The following is a 5,352-nucleotide window of genomic DNA, read 5'->3' as shown; positions in this document are numbered from 1 at the left end:
TTTCTTATAGCATAACAGTATTCCTTTATGTTCATATCTCTCTCTCTCTCTCTCTCTCTCTCTCTCTCTCTCTCTCTCTCTCTCTCTCTCTCTCTCTCTCTATATATATATATATATATACACACTCAGTACATATGGGTCCTTTTCCATATTTTTATGATTTCTTTGAGATAAAGATCTAATAGTATTATTGCTGGATCAAAAAGTATGCACAGTTTGGTTGCCCTTTAGGCTTATTTCCAAATTGCTCTTCAGAATGTTTGGATCAGTTCACAACTCCACACGCAACACATCAGTGTCCCAATTTTCCAACAACCTCTTCAACATTTTTCATTTTCCTCTTCTGTCATATTAACCAATCTAAGAGGTTTGAGATAGTACCTCCCAGTTGTTTTAATGTGCATTTATTTAATTATTAGTGATTTAAGACATTTCTTCCTGTGACTATAAAAAGCTCGGATCAATTCGTCTAAAAATTATCTGTTCTTATCCTTTGACCATTTATCAACTGAAGAATGACTTGTATTCTTATAATTTTCACTCAGTTATCTATATATTTGAGAAATAAGGCCATTATCACAGATGTATGCTATAAAAAATTGTTGCCTGCTTTCTGTTTTCCTTCGAATTTTGATTGTACTGAGTTTGTTTGTGCAAAATACTTTTAATTTAGTATAATCAAAATTATTCATTGTACATTTCATAATGCTCTGTGTCTTATTTTGTTATAACTTCTTCCTTTCTCTATAGATCTGACAGGTAGACTATACCTTGCTTTCCTAATTTTCTTATGGTATCACACTTTATGTCTAAAGTACGTACCCTTTCTGACCTTATCTTGGTATACACTGTGAGCTGTTGATCTATACATGGCTTCTGCAATAATGTTTTCCAGTTTGCCCAGCAGTTTTTGCAAAAGAGTTCTCTTTCCAGAAGATGGAGTTTGGGGATTTATGAAACACTAGGCTACTATGATCATTTCCTACTATGTGTTGTGTACCTAGTCTATTCCACTGAACTCTGTTTCTTAGTCAGTACCATAAAATTTTGATGGTAGACACTTTGTACTATCTGGTATAGTTAGATCCTGTGTAGGAAGATTTGGTGTAGTATAGGTATAGTTAAGTGGTACAGTTAGAGATCTGGTATAGTTAGGCTATCTTCTTTGAATCTTTTTAATTAATTCCTTTGATATTTTTGACATTTTGTTCTTCCAGATCTCTTCTGCTATTACGTTTTAGAGCTTTAAAATAATTTTTGGTAGTTTGATAGGCATGAGACTGAATAAGTCAGTTAATTTAGGAAGACTTGTGATTTTTACTATATTGACTTGGCTTGCCCATTATTAATTGGTATTTTTTTCCAGTTGTTTAGATCTGACTGTAATTGTGTGGAAGGCATTTATAAGTGTGTTCATATAGTTCCTGGGCTTGTCTTAGCAAGCAGACTCCCAAGTATACTATATTGTCTATAAATAAAATAAATAATAAATAAATAAAACAAAATTCCACATCTTCTTGCCAATAATTTGGAAAATCAATTCTGATTTAATTTTCTGTTGTTTGTCAATTGTGTCTAACTCTATGACCCCATTTGGAGTTTTCTTGGCAAAGATACTGGAATCGTTTACCATTTCTTTCTCCAACTAATTTTACAGATGAAGAAATTGAGGAAAGGAGATTGAGTGACTTGTCCAGGGGTTCACATAGATAGTAAAATGTCTGAGATTTTACCTGAGGAAGATGAGTTCCTGAATTTATGCCTGGCAGTCTATGTGCACCTAGATGACCATTCTGACTTAATACTTGAGATCATTAATTTTGCCCCATTTTCATGGACAGGAATGATAATAATGAGCAGTTACCAGTGATTTGAGAAGAATAAAATAACAACTTTTTGCAAGAAACATAGAGTAAATTACAAAATTTTGCTCTTAAGACTTTGAAACTTATCCAATGTGACAAATGGGCAGCAGATCACAGTAATGTCCTTTGATGGAGGCTTGGGGGTAGCACTGAAAGTTTCTGGAGGAATTTATTAGGAGCTTAAAAGGGAGGACTGTTGATGGGAGGATAAGGAAGGAGGATGTGATGAATTTTACTGTGAATATTCAGATTTGGATTTTAGAAGGCATTGATCCAAATTTTTGTTTTAAGTAAATTGATTTTAATAGAATTAATTAGCCATTAATTTCCCCTTCATTTAAAAAAAAATAGAATCTCTCCTTTAAAATGTTGTATCCTAAATGCATAAAAACAATACTTAAAACAAAAAACTGTCTCCTCTTCCCCTTCGTGGCATATATTACTCTTCTAATCTAAATCTATCCCTCCAGATTTTCAGTCATAAGCAGATTAGATAAAGCACAGATGGATTTTGAAGTATCATTTTCTAGGTTCATTTTTGATTCCCATTGTCCAGATGAGTGGGTAATTTGTTTCCTTAGTCACACCTCCAGAACCATCATAGGTATTTGAAGTGCTGCCTAGGGTTTTAAACATGAGCACACCATTCATGAGGTTCAATTTTAGGCCTTTTGCGATCATTTGTTTACAAGAGTGTCCAACGGAAATAAGGCCACACCAATCACCTTCAAATTCTGTCTACATGCAGTTTGTCCTTTCCCAGCTGAAACAGGCAAATGAGGGAGTCTGCTTGTATTATGTTAACAGGCACTGGAGTTATGGTAGTTTGCATGATAAAGGTCTCCACAGAAGCCACAATTTGGTCAAATTGTCCTGCAAATCCACTCAAAGTCACAATCATGTCAATCTAGAGGACCCTTTCCAATATTTTCTTCTGGAACACTTGCAAAATTGGTGTAGTCTTGATCAAGATTTGAGAAAAGTTCACATCCCTTAACTTTATAGTACTCTTAGATTTCAGGCCTAATAGAATCAAAATCTCCACTGGCATACTCAGGTTAAGAAGCTCTCCTGATCTCCTTCAGTTACATGATAGAAGTGGTTAACAACTCCATCAGCACAGGCTTTTAGAATAGCTTTGTTCCACAAATGATGCAAATTACTTCTGTTCAAAGACTGATCAACAATCAACAGACAATTTATAAGTTTAATGCCAGATCTATTCAATTATAGATTATGGGTAGGGGAATATCGGAGGTTGTCTAAAATGAAGCTATTATGCATAGGACTTTAGACCAACAACAATAAGTTAGGGTCCTTTAATTCTTAGTAATACTGTAGAGACAATTAGGTCAAGAGCTTGTGAAGTTAGCAACATAAATATTATTTGATCTCAGCTGGTTAATGTTTAAAAAAAAAATTATTTTGTGGTCCATATTGTAAATGCTTTAAAAAGAAGTATCATCTGACCAAAAGTTGGAATTGCTTTATCTGTTATAAACCGTGCTAAAAATAAATAATAATAATAAAAAAAAAAACTTAACTGAAAAAAAAACAAACAATCAATAGAAATACTTCAAATTCCCGGTGGGAAGCAAGCACTCCAGTGGGGTAAGGAGACCTCCATTTCAGATTATTAGCTTCTGTATAGCTGCTGGAAGAGCCACCCAACAGACAAGGCAGAGAAAGCAATTCCTTTGTTTCTTTTTTAATTAAATTAACCAATGGTTTATCTATGTTATTATTTTGGGTTTTTTCTTCATAAAACCAGGTCCTAATTTTATTTATTAGCTCAAAAGTTTTCTTACTTTCAACATTAATAATCTCAATCTCACCTTTGATTTTCAAGATTTCCAATTTGGTGCTTAATTGGGGATTCTAATTTGTTATTTTCTAGTTTCATTTTAATTGAACACCCAATTCATTGATCTGCTCTTTCTGCATTTTATTGATTTAAGAATTTATAGACATAGATAATGGAGTTGAGGCAGAAGCAAGATGGTGGAGTAAAAGGAGGGAGTTCCATGAGATTCCCCCCAAAGCCTTTAAATGCCTGCAAAAATTACTGTAAACAAATTCTAGAACTACAGAACCCACAAAATGACAGAGTGAAACAAATTCCCAGTTCAAAGCAACCTGGAAAGTTAACAGGAAGGGTAATTCACACTGGCAATGGAGTACAGTCTGGTGTGGGCTGCTCCTGCACAGATGGTCCAGAGCAGGCCTCAGGGGATTGAACCATTGGCAGCTGTAGCAGTTTCTATACTTCTCAACCCACAAATGACCAAAAGATCAGTGAGAAAATACTTTGTGGGATCTGGGTGAAGGAGCAGTGCATGTTCTGACCAAGGCATTAGGAGTGGTGGCAGAGCTGTTTCCAGATCTCTGAGTCCACAGATAGTGGAGGATAAAGCAGCTGATATAAAATCCCTAAAGCCTGGGAGAGTATACCCACCCTTACTGCACCCCCACCCCCACTGAATGCAGACTCCTACTTGACAGAGTTAAAAAGTTAAGTATTTGGCTGGGAAGATGAGCAAACATTGTAAAACAACTCAGATCACAGAATCTTACTTTGGTGATAGAGAATATCAAAACACACCACCAGAAGAAGAGAGCAAAGTCAAAGCTCCTACATCAAAGCCTCCAAGAGGAATGTGAATTGGTCTCAGGCCATGGAGGAACTCGAAAAGGATTTTGAAAATCAAGTAGAGGAAAGACTGGGAAGAGAAATGAGAGTGATGCAAGAAAATCACAAAAACAGAGTCGACAGATTGCTAAAGAAAACCCCAAAATACTGAGGAAAATAATATCTTAAAAATAGACTAATCCAAAAGGAAAAAAAAAGTCCAAAAGTCAAAGAGGAGAAGAATGCCTTGAAAAGCATAATTGGTTGAATGGAAAAGGAGATCTATAAGCTCACTGACAAAAATAATTCTTTCAAAATTAGAATCAAGCAAATGGAGGTTAATGAGTTCTTGAGAAATCAAGAAATCATAAAAAAGAATCAAAATAATGAACAAAATAGAAGACAAAGTGAAATATCTCATTGGAAAAATCACTGATCTGGAAAATAGACCTAATAGAGACAATTTAAAATGTATTTGATGACCTGAAAGCCATGATAAAAAAAATAACCTAGATATCATCTTTTAAGAAATTATCAAGTAAAACTTCCCTGATTTTCTAGAACCAGAGGGTAAAATAGAAAATGAAAAGAATCCATCACCTCTGGAAAGAGATCCTAAAAGGAAAACTCCAAGGAATATTGTAGCCAAATTTCAGAGTTCCCAGGTCAAGGAGGAAATAGAGCAAGCAGCCAGAAAGAAATAATTTGAGTAATGTGGAAACACAATCAGGATAATACAAGCTGTAGCAGCTTTTGCGTTAAGGGATCAAAGGGCTTGGAATATGATATTTAGGGGGTCAGAGGAGTTAGGATTAAAACCAAGAATCATCGACTCCACAAAACTGAGTATACTCCTTC

The 5,352-nt window shown here is 34.9% G+C and overlaps 1 pseudogene; it reads right to left on the bottom strand.

Annotated features, from left to right (window-relative positions):
* Positions 1–2,384: 2,384 nt before the first annotated feature.
* Positions 2,385–4,107, bottom strand: LOC140523167 (thiamine pyrophosphokinase 1 pseudogene; annotated as a pseudogene).
* Between the last annotated feature and the right edge of the window lie 1,245 nt (positions 4,108–5,352).

This window comes from Notamacropus eugenii, chromosome 2 (genome assembly GCF_028372415.1).
Source record: "Notamacropus eugenii isolate mMacEug1 chromosome 2, mMacEug1.pri_v2, whole genome shotgun sequence".
NCBI lineage: Eukaryota > Metazoa > Chordata > Mammalia > Diprotodontia > Macropodidae > Notamacropus > Notamacropus eugenii.
The sequence above is the reverse complement of the archived record's forward strand: the minus strand, read 5'-3'. Positions and strand labels throughout refer to the sequence as shown.